Consider the following 15,020-nt stretch of genomic DNA (forward strand, 5'->3'; position numbering starts at 1 on the left):
AAATCTGCCTGCCTCTGCCTCCCAAGTGCTGGGATTACAGGCATGCGCCACCACCGCAGCCATCCTTTTACTCCACCCATCCTCCACTTGTGTGAGGTCCACATCAGCCTCAGGAGTTCTGCCCCATACCAATCCATTCAGAGCTCGTATGTTCTTACTGCCAAAAATCCCAAGGTCTCCCAAGGTGACGTGGACTCCCCTGCTTGTCTACGTGGGGCCATTTGTGGACTTGGGAGTCCTCGCCTGGCCACGGCCCCTCCAGGCACTCCCTACCTCCCATCCGGCTCCGGAGCTAGTCTCTCCTGAGGTCCTGCTGGGCAGGAGCTGGCCGGGCTGCTGCGGAACAAGGGATAATTCCATGACCTGTTGGCTTCCCAGACCAAAGGCTCTTCCTCTCTGGCTTCCCTCAAAGGCCCTGGGCTATCGGCATACCTCCTATCACATGACCCTGGCAAGACATTCCAGGCTCTGTCTCACAGAAGCCTGTGTGGGACTTCTGAACTCTGGCCTCCCAGATCAAGAGAGTCCAAAGTCCTTTCTCTTAGCTTGGAAGTGAGGTTAGGTGAAGAAAAGAAAAGCACAAGTTAGCTTCACTCACTCTGCCTCCCACAAGTCTCTGTTCTATGATCAGAAAACTGACATCAGCTGCGGCCACTGCTGGTGGTGGTGGCCCTATGGGTGTGAGCTCAGCTCTGAACTGAGGGTGCACTGTTAAAGGTCTTGACATTTTCGTTCTTTCGTTGTTTATGTCTGAACAAAGTCTGATGTAGTTAGCACAGGCTAGCCAAACGTAGCACACATAGCTCAGGATGACCCTGAACTGTTAATCTTCCTGACTCTCCTCCTCAAGTGCAGTGATTATAGATATGGACCACCGCTTGACTAGGACATAAAACAAACAAACAAACAAACAACAGCAACAACAACAACAACAACAACAACAAAACGTTTTCTCAGTTTCAAGGGATCAAACTCTGGGCCTCACGCTGAGCAAGAGTTCTATCAATTCTGCTCCAGGCTCCAAGCTGTGGTAATTTCTTTCTTTTTGCAATACTGGGTCTCAGTAGATTCCTCAGGTTGACTTTAAATTCCTGGTCTCAAATAATCCTCCTGCCTCCGTTTCCCAAGAGAATACAAACATGCATTGTAGCTGAAGGGAGGGCAGCTTTAGAAAATGTTTTACGTTTAGTGGCGTATATATGTGGCTGACTGAGTGTACGTTTGTGCTCTCAGGGTCCAGAAGAAAGCCTCAGACCCCAGAAATCTGGAGCAAACGCACTGTGAGCTGCTCTGGGTGTCTGGGGCAGGGGAAGGTCCTAGGAACTGCACTTGGGGTCCTCTGCTAGAGCAAGCAATACGGCAGGTCTCTAGCCCCACAAAGTACTTTTTTTTTCTGCCCAGTACAATGTGGACCCATGAGGGAAGAAATTAAAAAAAAAAAAAAAGAGAGAGATAAGAAAGAATGTGAAGGTAAAACAGATGGAGGGAGAAAAAAAGACTAGTATCCAAGGGGGCGGGAGACAAACATGGTTGTGGGGGGGGGCGGTGCAGAGAGGAAAAAAAGGAAAGTGTGAGGGGCAGCGGTGGTGGTGGTGGTGGTGGTGGTGGTGGTGGTGGTGGCCGCCAAGCCCTGCCTGGAGAGGGCGGGTGTTCCCAGTGCCCTGAGCAGGCTGAGGCTGGCAGTGGCCTTCCATCTCGCCGCCCCTCCATCCCGCCGCCCTTCCATCTCGCCTTCTTCTCCCGGCGAGATGCTGACGTCTCCGGCGCCTTCCCCATCTCTCTGATATGCGGTTGTGGATATGTGTGTTACTCATTCCTCACAAGCAGCTGGAGACTGAGATAACTCCCTCCCTGGAATGTAGAGAATTTGGGGGTGCTGCGGGGAGAGAGAGAGCGCGCGTGCGCGCACGAGCAAGCAAGCGGGCCTCTCGGAGCTGTCAGCAGGACCTGGACAGGATCCATCTCTGAAGGGGCTGAGCTGGAGGGCTGGGGGAGGGGTGGATGGCCCTCTTAGAGAAGGGTCCCTGGGATACCGGTATGTGCGTGTGTCTTCAGGGACTGTGCCTTAAAAAGGTGGGAAGTGGGGGCTGGAGAGATGGTTCAGCAGTTAAGAGAAATGACTGATCTGCCAGAGGTCCTGAGTTCAATTCCCAGCAACCACATGGTGGCTCATAACCATCTGTAATGGGATCTGATGCCCTCTTGTGGCATGCAGGTGTACATGCAGATGGAGTGCTCATACATAAATCTTAAAAACAAAAACAAAAAAAGTGGAAAATCGATGCTGAAGCCACGTGTTTCCACCTTGCTGTGCAGTTGGAAACTGAGTGACTCAGGGCCTTCTTGGTGATGTCTTGTCCCTCACCTCTCCGCTAAGCAGGGCTCTAATGTCCTCCCTTATCCTTCAAGGTTAAGATTCGAGGATAGCAGCACCCAGGCCAAGGACCCGACTCTGTCCCCTGAGCAGCCCTATCTGGGGTGTCTGATGGCCCGGAGCCCACCTGGCCCAGCCTCTCTCGTCAGTCTGTCAACCTCTTTGGCAAGAGCTTCTCGTAGATACCTCCGGTCTGTGATCCACAGCTGTTGCTCAGACTGTCGCCTTGTAACTTGAAACTATGAATGCTGGTCATAAGAAACATTTGTCAATTAAGGGGTGGGGGGAAGATGCTTGTCCACTGTTGTGGTCTGAATCAGGCATGTTCTAATGAGCTCATGGGTTTGGTCCCCAGTAGAGTAGGAAACAGATAGCAGGAAGTGGAGTTTGGGAGGGTGTGACTATATCATTCAGGTTCTGACCTCTTAACTAGGATTAATCCATTTATTTGCTTATTTACTATGGTTATTTGTTTTTGTTTTCTAAGATGAGGCTTCTCTGTGTAGCCCTGGCTGTCCTGGAACTCACTCTGTAGACCAGGCTGTCCTGGAACTCAGAGCTCCACCTCTCTCTGCCTCCCGAGTGCTGGAGTTAAAGCCGCGTGCCACCATGACTGGTGTTATGATTTTTGTTTTAAGACATGATCTTATATACAGAAGGCCGTACGTACTATAGCCAAGGATGACACTGAATTCCCAATCCTCCCGTCTCTACCTCCCAAGGGCTGGAAAAGAGGTGTGTGCCATCTTGTTTGGCTGTGGTTTGGCTTTTGATGTTGTTTTTAAACAGCAACTCTCTATGTAACTCATGCTGGTCTGGAACTCACTATACAAGCCAGGATGACCTTTGGCTCAGGAAGCTTTCCCGCCTCGGCCACCTGAGTGCTGGGATCACAGGTGTGCCCTACTGTTGACTTTTTTCTGCACTAGGAAGGCTGCCCACCATTAAAGTCAATCCCCAGAATTATTTATCTCCCAGAGCGCCTTTTGCTTTTTCTACTTTATTTATGTTATAAACAATTAACTTTTATTTATGTTATGCATGCTTGTGCACACATTCCACAGTGGATGGTGAGGCTTAGAAGACAACTTTTGGGAGTTAGCGCTCTCTTTCCACCGTGTAGTTCCCAGGGATTGAACTCAAGCCATAAGGGTTGGTGGCAAACCCCTTCATCCCCTGAGCCATCTCTCTGGCTCATGCTTTTCCTTTTTTAAAAAAACTGTACTTTAGGAAGAACGCTAAGAAGTTCCCAGCGCTGAGTTCAGTCTCTATTAAATGAAGTTCGTCCTTCACACACAGGATGTGAAGAAGAATTATGCCTCCTGGGGTTCAAAGTCCCCAGGGTGCACATGGCTGAGGACAGCGCAGGGTAACGTGAGTTCCCATGTTTAATCTCATGCGCAACGTGTGTTTCCTGCTGGTAGCACAGCTGCACCCACTCAGGAGCTATCTCAGATATGAGGATAAAACACACACACACACACACACACACACACAAGCTCATTTTTAAACTAGCTTATCGGCTCTGTGCTGGGCTCTTCTAAGCCTCCCGCACTTAACGTGCCCTTACCTTCCCTCCTAACTCGACATCTTTAAATCTGTCCTCAGCTTAGTTGCTGGTTACCTTCTGTGAAGCCCATTGGTCTTGCTGCCGAAGACACTTTCAGGCCACTTTCACCTTCTGCCTGTTGCTCCATCTGTTCTCTCTCTTTCCCCCAAGTATCTAGGTTCTCCTCCTCTCTCTAGCCTGCGGGAACCTGGAAGTCCCGCCTCTTTCTTTCACCGCAGCCATTGGCCACTGGCATCTTTATTGATAGATCAAAAACCAATTGGGAGCAAGGAGCTTCAGTATCAGTAAACACAGAATCCCGATCAAAGCATCAGAACCACATCCCTACATTACCTTGATTGTTTGGAATTGGAGGTGTGTACTAAGAGCCTGTCTGGGGGCTGGAGAGATGGCCCAAGGGTGAAGAGCACTGACTGCTCTTCCTAAGATCCTGAGTTCAAATCCCAGCAACCACATGATGGCTCACAACCATCTGTAATGAGATCTGACACCCTCTTCTGGTATGTCTGAAGACAGCTACAGTGTTCTTAGATATGATTATAAATAGATCTAAAAAAAGAAAAAGAAAGGAAAAGAAAAAAAGGAGCATTTCTGTATTCCAGCCAGGGAGATTAAAGGTGTGTGCTAAGGTTGAGCCACACCACAACTAGAAACAGTTTTTTTTTTTCAGCAACTAACACAACTTCAGGGTTCACAGTATGATCAAATATCCTGTAACACTTCAGCTCACAGTATCTAATACAGTCATTTCCTTCTTTAATTGATATGACCAGGGGTTGGAAAAACCATGCCAGACGAAGACTGTGAATGAAGATCAGGACTGAAGTACATTAATGTGACTGATATAGGTGGAGAAACCCGGTCACCGGGGATCACAGAGTCTGGCAAGATGGCTTCTCCCAAGAGCACTCCAAAAGATGCAGATAACAGCACAGATCCCAAAGGAGATGGGGACCACAGAACATGAGCACACAGCTATAAGTCAGACGCTGAAGCTTGCCTCCTGTTATGTGACCACATTTCTAGATAATACTAAAATTTATTCACACTGTGCTAAGAGAGCTACTGTTGCTTCAGAAGGCATGCAACTGTTAATCCAGTGTCTCCTCAACCGCCCTTTCCTTTCTCCTCCCAAGAGATTTATTAAAAATTTTACAAGACAAAGAAATAACAGCATAGCTTAAATATTATGTAGCACGATGAAAGGATGATTTGATATAGTTTGAAACGGAGGGGAAAAGGGAATGTTTTCAGCTCACAGAGTCTCTCTTCTCCTTGAAGATGAGTATAGTCTAAAACTTAGAAGTAAGATGTTGCCTTACTCTGCAAATGGTAATAATTAGTAATAATTCGGTGATAGAATGGAACAGAATGTAGCAAAAGGGCACCTAAGTCATAAAGAGGATATAAAGTTATTTTTTTCCTAGTTTCAACTCTGACATAGTTTCGTTTTCCCTGTGGTAGATCTGTGAGCTTTCTGGCTGTAGGAGGGCTGGTTGCCCTGATCTTGCCCTTGCCATCCTGCCCTCTCCAGTGGCTCAAATATTGATCTAGCACCACCATGAGCAGCTGGACTAACTCATTTATGAATTCATAACTTTTTTTTCTTTTAGGTTTTTCTCTTTTTTATTTTCTTATTTTTCCCTTTCTTTCTTTCTTTCTTTCTTTCTTTCTTTCTTTCTTTCTTTCTTTCTTTCTTTCTTTCTTTTTTAGGCAGCTATTTCTCTGTGTAGCCCTGGTTGTCTTGGAACTCACTCCGTAGACCAAGCTGGCCTCGAACTCAGAAATCCAATTGCCTCTGCCTCCCAGAGTGCTGGGATTACAGGCGTGCGCCACCGCTGCTTGTCTGGATTTGTTTTTTTTTTGAGACCAGGTTTCTCTGTATATCCCTGGCTATCCTGGAACTCACTCTGTAGACCAGGCTGGCCTCGAACTCAGAAATCCACCTGCTTCTGCCTCCCAAGTGCTGGAATTAAAGGTGTGTGCCACCACCTGGCTTTTTTTTTTTTTTTTATGAATTCATAACTTAAGAGTTGTAAAAATGACCTTCCTCTTTGCTTCCCTGTCATTTTATCATAGAAACACAAAGTTGAGTAAAACATACCCTTAAAGATTCTGTTGTCTCGTGCCTGTAACCCCTGAACTAGGGAGCTGAGGTGGGTGGAGAATCTGAGTTCCAGGCCATCCTGGGCTGCAGAGTAAGACAGTGTCTCAAGTAGAGTTTGTTGTTGAAGACACAGTATCTCTACATGGTGCAGGCTGGCCTCCAAATCTACATCTTCCTGCCTCCCCTTCTGGCTTGCTGGATACAGGTGTTTGACCCTTGTATAACTCCACAGAGAGCCTTATAGCATGACTTCACAGAAGGCAGATGAAGGTGTTTAACCCAGAGAACTGGTAAATATTAAGCGCCTGTCTGTGACCTTGCTGGTCTCTCAGCTCACTGTAAATTGTAGTGTTTGAATACCATAGGATGCAGTTCACTTACAGTTATGGGAATTTAGCCAGGTGTGGTGGTGAACACTCGCTATCCCAGCATTCAGAAGGGGGAGACTTGAGGACTAGGTGTTCAAGGTCATTCTCAGTTACATAGCGAGTTGGAGGACGGTATTTAACTGCACTGTGGGGACTGAAGAGATAGTTCGGTAGTTAAGGGCACTTTCTGCTCTAGAGAGAGCACCCTGTGTTGTGTGGACAGGGTCTGGGGAGCCCAAGTGAGGGTGTTTGAACCCCTGGAACTGGAGATACAGGCACTTGTGAGCTGCCCTATGTAGGTGCTGGGAACCAAGTTTCAGGACCTCTGTAAGAACATCAAGTACACTTAACTACTGAGCCAATCTCTCCAGCCCTTTTTGTGATTTTTTAAAAAAAACTCCTGGATAGAGACTCAAGAAATATTTTTTGTTTTATTGTCCATTTGTATTGGATCCTTTGAGACAGGGGACTCACTAAGCAGTCCTTCCTGGTCTTAACTTTCTGTGTAGAACAGGCTGGTGATCTTCTGCCTTGCTTCCTACATGCCGGGATTACAGGTGTGTGTCACCACGTCCAGGGATGCTCCAGACATCCTGAAAGGAAGAGGCATCCTGTTAGTAGATGACTTGCTGGTGACTGGGGTGCTGGGTTTCCTCTCTAGCACTGCCTAAACAACGTAAGAAGAAAACTTCTTATGTCTGCTATGCTCCTACCAACTTCCTAAAAATAACCTTGTAGAAAAATGATGTTTTCTTTTTTCTGTTCTTTGTACATTAGCAAAGGAGACCTCCGTGTTTCAGGCAGGTGTGGCTACTGAGACCCATGAGTCATTACTGATGAAGTCAGTTTCTGGTAGACACCTGTTGCTTATTCAGAGCTGGCTCTGTATGGAGGAGGAGTAAGGTAAACTTGGTCAGATTCTCGCTATCTGCCCCTACTTCTTTTTTTCCGCTGAAGTTTTGTTTTGCTTTGAGATCAGCTATCCTCCAACTAATGGAAATCCTGCTGCTTCACCTTCCAAGTCCTGAGACTATAGGCGTTAGACTCTCCACTTGGCTTGTTAGAGATCTTTTCAGACAAATTCTAGACACCATAGAATGTCACCCCTGTGTTCTTTGGCATGACCTTTGGTCCTTACTGAGTCCTTGAAGGCTGAAAGCACAGAGCCAAAGTACAGTTAACTTAAGACATTCAATAAAGATTCAAAACAATACAGTCAAGCTGATGAGATGGCCCAGTAGGTGAAAGTGCGTGCTGCCAAGCAAGACAGCCTGGAGTCAGTCCATAGGACCCAACAGCAGGAGAGACCAGACTCCAGGGAGTTGCCCTTTGACCTTCACGAGTAAGCTATGCATACAGGTGCCCACTCACACAGATAGATAGATAGATAGATAGATAGATAGATATAACTTTAAAGGTTAAATCAAATATTATAAATAAAAACCAATTTATATATTCTAGAGTTGGCAGTTCATACTTGTAATTCTCAGTACTTGAGAAGCTGAGGCAGGAGGATTACCACATGTTAGAGGCCAATCTAGGCTATGTAGCAAATTCCAGGTAGGTCTGGGCAAAAGAGTAAGAGCCTGTTAATTAATCATTTAATCAGTCATTAATCAATATATAGTGATAATACAGTAAGAATAGCCACTGCTGCCAGTGCCTGCCGTACATATCCACAGTGCTGAAGGGACTATGTATTCTCCAGTGACCCCTCGTGCCCTGTTGTTGCCCCAGCTGAGGTTTTTGGCAAGAATTAGTGTGGGAAAGTAGGAAGGTTGGTATTTGTGATGGTTTGTATTTGCTTGGCTCAGGGAGTGGCACTATTAGAAGGTATGGCCCTGTTGAAGTAGGTGTGGCCTTGTTGGCGTGGGTGTGTCGCTATGGGGGTGGGCTTTTAGACCCTCATCCTAGCTGCCTGGAAGTTTGTATTCTACTAGCAGCCTTCAGATGAAGATATAGAGCTCTCAGCTCTGCCTGGATGCTGCCATGTTCCTACTTTGATGATAATGGACCGAACCTCTGAGCCGTAAGCCAGCCCCAATTAAATGTTGGCCTTATAAGAGTTGCCATGGTCATGGTTTCTGTTCACAGCAGTAAAACCCTAAGACAGTATTCAAGGTTATAGATTTTGGCAAAAATAAGAGTATAAAATTTATTCCTGTTGCTCATTAGGACATATCTTGTAACCACAAAATACTATAGGTATCTTGTCGGAAAAAAAAAAAAAACTAACAAATTCCTGGGACATGGAGAGATAGGTGGGCATTCATTCCCTGGCCCGGTTTCTGAGCTGAACAGTGTTTGGTTGGAATGGTGTCTCTTAAAAGTTGTCAGTCAAAGTGAACAAAGCCAGACCTAGAAAGATGACCTACTGTGTAAGTTTGTCCACAGGGAACTCCAGAAAATGCAAACTAGGGACAGGAAGCAGGTCAGCAGTTACTTGGGAATGGAGGGAAGGAGGCAGGCCGACTGTCAGCGTGAGGTTTCATGGCTCCACACAAGACTCTGTGAGTCAAAGGCCTCAGGCACTTGGTCGTCTTTCTTCCTTTTTGCTTTTCTTTGAGGCAGGCTTCAAGTAGTCTTGTCTGGGACTTGAACTCGTAGTGCAGCTCAGGACAATCTCGGATACAGGCGTGCACCACCATACCTGCTACAACACATGCTTTGCAGTTCTGCAGTTTATTATATGACGATTACCTCTCAATAAAGATGGTTTTGGTGGTTTTGTGGAGCACATGCCTGTAATCCCAGCATGGGGGAGGGAGGAGGATGCAGGAGAATTACCTCAAGTTCCAGGCTAGGCAGGGATATAAGGTAAGATCCTGTCTCTAAAAGGACAGAAAAACACATTCAAAGGCTAACCCAGGAGCTAGAAAGACAGCAGTGTGGCCCCTGCAGTGCTAGGCCCAACTCATATGAATAAAGTATTTTCAGCTGGTAGCAACAGATCTGACGGCTAACAACCACAGCTCAGAGGTTAAGAACGCTCCAGCAAACTGTCCAGGCCTGCTGCTGACTGAAGCTTTTATTTCTTTGATATATGGATTCACTGTGTAGCCCTGGCTGTCCTGGAGCTCACTATGTAGACCAGGCTAGCCTCAAACTCACATGGGCGCTTGTGACTCTTGCCTCCTAAAGGAACTTTATTTGGATCTAAGGCCTTTTCGTTTTCTTTGCATCATTTACAGAACAGCTTCCCCTAGTGAGGTCCAGAGTGGGTGGTGACTTCCCACTTTGAGGTTTGTGACAGGAGTTACTATTGTCCCTGGGAACTCTTCTCCTCCTTTTTCTTCTCCTCTTCCTTCTTTGTTGAAGTAGCCCAAGCTGGTTTTACACTCACTGCATAGCCAAGGCTGCCCTTAAACCCCCCACTCCATCTGCCTCTACATCTCTCCCAAGTGGTGGGACTTCAGAGACACCTGATGACACCCTGCTTCAGTTTGTGTGTGCTTAGGAGCCCCGATAAGTGTATGCTGCAGCTCTGCCTACACAGACCTTCACCCTGAGGAAGCTGAGCCCTTGGATCTCCCAAATCTGAATCAGGCAGGCAGCAAGTTTGCTCAACATCTCTGTATTGTCCACCAAAGGACCTTACAGCGTCCACACTTCTCTGCCTAGGATGGAGGCGAGGCTGTGTCATATATGGTGACAAACAACTGAACAAGGTTTTCTGGGGTCCTCTTCAGGATAGCCACACGGTATACAAGGTAAACGCAGCCTGAGCCTGTGCATACGTGCAGTTTGGGACCAAAACAACATACACGCATAAGCAACAACAGAAAGCACTTAAGCTTTAAGGTCAAAGACTTTGGCAACAGATCAAGTTCATTGCGCCTGGATGCTGTTTCTGCTTGGGTGAGTTTTTGCAAAGCCTGGTAACTCTCAAGCAGATTGGCTCTGACAGCCTGCCTCACCACAGAAGCTTCCCAACCTCCTCCTGCTAGGCTGCCAGGGTCCTCTTCCCTCAGGGGATTAACTCTTAGTGTGCAGAAAGTGACAATGACCTCCAGAGATACTTTAAGTCTAGGGTGGTTCCTTCCCCACCCTTGAAGAGGAGGAAACTGAAAAATGGGGAGTTGAAGGCATTTCTGAGTTCATTGTAAATTCAAGTCAGTTTCACCCACATAAGACTTATGAAAAAGCCAAGTAGCTAGGTAGCTCATCACTGTAATCCCAGCATCCAGGAGACTCAGTTAAGAGGATTGGCCAGCCTGGGACACAGAGTAAGCCCTTATGTCTTAAAAAACCAAGGCTAAAGAAACAAATGAATACTCAAAACAAAAACATATGGGATCCCTGACACTCCTGCTCTCTCTTTCTCTCCACGTAGTTATCTGGCCATGTACAGTCTCAGATCTGTTGTTTCAAAGGCTCCTGAGCCCACTGCATAATACCCGACCTCCTTGGCACATCCAGGCAGCCCGTGATCTAAGGAAAGCTGCTTCAGCCTTAAAAAACTTTTAGGAGCCGGGGCGGTAGTGGCACATGCCTATAATCCCAGCACTCTGGGAGGCAGAGGCAGGTGGATTTCTGAGTTCGAGGCCAGCCTGGTCTACAGAGTGAGTTCCAGGACAGCCAGGGCTACACAGAGAAACCCTGTCTCGAAAAAACCAAAAATCCAAAAAAAGAGAAAGCTTTTCAGGAATATATCTGCCCGCTGCCCCCCACCCTCCACGTCCTCACTGAAGAGACATGTCAGCTGCCCCTGGAATCACTGCAGAGACATGTCAGCTGCCTTGGCCCTCACTGCAGAGCACTTCTGAGAGGTCTTGTGCTTCCAGAAATTGCTGTGGGGATATGATGTTTGCAGCTAAGGCATCTGGTCCGTGTCTGGGAGAGCGTCTCCATGTGCGAAGCTGGAAGAATCCACTGCAAATCCACTGAAATCCACTGAAATCCACTGAAATCTACTGCGACCAAGTGACATCATCAAACCAAGTCAGAACTTCCCAGCCTTTTTGGGTAAGTGTCCTTTTACATTTATAGCCGCAGCTTTTTTGTTTCTGTGTAGCCCTGGCTGTTCGGACTTCACCAGAAGAGGGCCTCAGATCTCAGTGCAGGTTGTTTCGAGCCACCATGTGGTTGCTGGGAATTGAACTCAGAACCTCTGGAAGAGCAGTCAAATTGCTTACCTGCTGATCCATCTCTCCAGTTCTGGCCTGGCTGTTCTGGAAAGACTAGGGCTGTAGACAAAGCTAGTTTTGAACTCAAGAGATCTATCTGCCTGGCTCTGCCTCCCAAGAGCTGGGATTAAAGGCATTCGCCATTATGTCCTGACCAATCGTGACATTCTTAAAAACAAGTTCCTTATCTTGTTCCTTTCCTTCTATTTTTAAAGTCATGTCCTTTAAAAATGTGTCCATATTGCTTGCTGGTACTGTGCTTGCTTAGCATACACAAAAGTGCTACTGTGTCTGGCCTAGACAGTCCTGCACTAGGGACCCAGGGCCTTCAGATAGGCAAGCATTCTATCAAGAGAGATACATCCCCAACTCCTCATTTTAAGTCTTGAGTCTACCCTTTAATTTGCCTTGGCATTCCCCTCTTCTCCACTCTGCCCCAGGATCCAACTTTCTTGAGCTTGGTCTTGAGGTGCTGTGCGTGTGCGTGTGCGTGTGTGTGTGTGTGTGTGTGTGTGTGTGTGTGTGTAGGGGTGGGTGAGCAGGGGAGGTTATACTATCTTCAGATCTCTGGCTTTCACCAGGGTTCCCAGCAGTTTTGCCCTAGAGTCACCTAGGACCCAAGTTAATGTTAGGCCTACAGCACGGAGACTCTAGGAAAGCTGGGATGTATCAACAGACAGAAGAAGAGTCATTTTCACGAACCTGACTGAAACCATTTTTTATCATGCTTGCAAAATCAACGAGCTATGAGTTCTGAATACCTTCAGCAATTAAACCCCGGCAAAGCTCCAGTCAAAGCAGCAGTTAACACAAACCAAAGATAACTTAGCATTGTTTTTCTGAGATACTGTTGCAAATGTAACATGAATTCTGTCCAGTGCTAGGTTCTTTGAGCACCACACCCACGCATCCACTGTGTGCCCAGCCATGACTCAGTTCTTCCCTGGCTCAGGTCTATCCAAATTCCCAAGAGATGTTAATACTGGCTGGTGGCTTTCACTCAGTATGAAAGCCACACACGGGTCAGGTGCTCCCGGGCACGTGATGTCATTCATACACGCCCCTAACGTGTTTTCCATAATCTTCAAGGTTTCTGAGAAAATGAAAACGTGCAGTGAATAATTTTCACAACGATCCACAGAATTTCTGAGCTTGGTTGGGAGTCATTGAGCTTGACTTCCAATGTGGCCTTAAGCTAATCATTACCTTTAAAAAATTGTTATTTTGGGCTGGAAAGATGGCTCAGTGGTTGAGAGTACTGAGTGAGTGCTCTTCCAGAGGTCCTGAGTCCAATTCCCAGCAACCACATGGTGGCTCACAACCATCTGTTATGGAATCTGATGCTCTCTTCTGGTGTTTCTGAAGACAGCTATAGTGTAGTTATTAATATTACTATTGCTAGACGGTGGTGGCGCACACCTGTAATCCCAGCACTCTGGGAGGCAGAGGCAGGCGGATTTCTGAGTTCGAGGCCAGCCTGATCTACAGAGTGAATTCCAGGCCAGCCAGGGCTATACAGAGAAACCCTGTCTCGAAAAAACCAAATCCAAAAAACAAAACAAACAAACAAAAAACCCAACAACAAACAAACAAAAAACCATTATTATTAGTGATAGTATTTTGGGTTTTTGGACAGGGTCTCACTATGTAGCCTTGGCTAGCCTGGAGTTCATTGCTAGAGCAGGCTGGCCTAAAACACAGACATCCTTTGCCTCTGCCTTCCAAGTATTAGAATCGAAAGGCCTGTACTACTACAATCAGCTAAATTCATATTTATTTATGCTTATGAGTGTTGATTTGTTCGTATGTAAGCGCACCATCAAGTGCCTGCGGAGGTCAGAAGGGACCATCAGACTCCCTGGGACTGGAGTTACAGATGGTTGTGAGCCTGTGGGTGCTGGAAACTGAACCCAGGTACCCTACAAGAGCAGCCGGTGCCCCTAACCATTGAGCCATCCACCCCTCCAACTCTTCCTTGGCCATTTTCAGATCTCTGTCCACAAACAAGAAAGGCAGAGATGGGTGCTAGAGTTCTTCCTGAGAAATGAAGGAAAGAGTCGACGGCAGCATTTTTTTTTTCTAAAAAATATTTATTTGTATCTATGTGTCTGTGTATATGTGAATGCCCACGGAGGCCTGAAGAGGGTGTCGGATCTCCTGGAACAGAATTACAGGTGTTTGTGAGTTGCCTAAGACCCAAACTCAAGTGCTCTGGAAGAGCAGCAACATTTGCCCCTAAATGCTGTGCCCTCTCTCCAGCCCAGCCTCCAGCCTTGGAGATAGGACCTCATGTCTCCAGAATGGCCTCAAGCTCAACTGGAGACTGGGAGGATAGCTCAGTGGCTAAGCACTTGCCCTGCTGTATGAGGACCAGGGTTCAGATATTCGGGATCCACCTAAGTATGAGATGGGGGTGGTGGCCAGCCTGTAATCCTAGCGCAGGAAGGCAGGCATCGTGGATCTTTAGAACAGGCTGACCCCTAGGACTCACTGGGCAGGCCTTGACCTATTGATCCTGGCTCCCAAACAGCTAGGAACACAATGGCTGCACCACCAGTGTCTGTCTATCTGTCTGTCTGTCTGTCTGTCTGAGTTCTCTAGAGGCAGGCATGTGCTTTTGAGTTCTAGGCCAGCCTGATCTATGTTGGGAGTTCCAGGCCAGCCAAGACTGCATAGAGAGACCCTGTCTCAAACAAAACAAAACAAAACAAAACAAAACAACACAAAACTCCTCACCACAGAACTGCTGTGTGGATCCAATTGAGGAAGTCTGGAAGAGCCTGAGGACAGCCTTGCAGGGGCAGGGTTGCAGGCAGGTGGCTTGGCTGACTATAATGGGCCAGTTAGCAAAAGAGAGCAAATGTAAACAGCCCGTGGGGGCGCCCCTCCCCCTCCCTCCCCCCTCCCCCCCCCCACGCGCACCGACAGTCATCCTTTCTGACCCATCCTTTGGTATTTGTGGCATGGGGCTCCTCCCCCACCCTCCCTCCGTTCTGCCAGCCTCTCCACCCCCCACCCTGCTGGCCTCTTACTTTTTTCTGCCTGGGTTCCGCCTTAGTCACCTGCGCCGCAGCACCCCGCAGTGGTTTTCTTGTTCATTGCTGTCCCTGGGAAATCCATAGAAGACAGATGAAACAAGTCTGTATCAATAAGGGTTACCAAGTGCCCAGAATTGAAGAAGCTCAAGAGTGTTTACAGGAAACCATGCTAGATCTCCACCCCACCCCACCCCCATTTTTTGGGAAAACTGAGATGGAAGAATCCAGAAGCTCTGGGTGGGACATGTCAGCTTGCCTGGGATTTAGGGCAAGTTCCAAGTCTGGACCTGATTGGTTGTTTTTATGAAGAGTCCTGCCCACCCTCCTCAAAAGGCTGGAGGAGAAACACATAACAGAGATGGCTGGAGGAAAGACCTACCATGTGTGTACTTTTATTTTTTTTTTTAAGATTTATGTTTATGAGTACACTGTAGCTG

At 47.2% G+C, this 15,020-nt stretch overlaps 1 long non-coding RNA gene across 2 annotated transcripts; it reads right to left on the minus strand.

Moving 5' to 3' along the window:
• Positions 1–6,848: 6,848 nt before the first annotated feature.
• LOC127669726 (uncharacterized) lies at positions 6,849–14,736 on the minus strand. Of its 2 annotated transcripts, XR_007974415.1 has the most exons (4): positions 14,608–14,736; positions 14,282–14,374; positions 8,795–9,069; positions 6,849–7,012 (listed from the first exon to the last, which is right to left on the minus strand). It is a non-coding gene; the product is annotated as an uncharacterized LOC127669726 (long non-coding RNA). The 2 variants fall into 2 exon arrangements; XR_007974416.1 differs by lacking the exons at positions 6,849–7,012; positions 8,795–9,069 and adding an exon at positions 13,639–13,702 and having other exon boundaries at positions 14,608–14,734.
• Positions 14,737–15,020: the final 284 nt, after the last annotated feature.

This window comes from Apodemus sylvaticus, chromosome 19 (assembly GCF_947179515.1).
Source record: "Apodemus sylvaticus chromosome 19, mApoSyl1.1, whole genome shotgun sequence".
In the NCBI taxonomy this organism is placed as follows: domain Eukaryota; kingdom Metazoa; phylum Chordata; class Mammalia; order Rodentia; family Muridae; genus Apodemus; species Apodemus sylvaticus.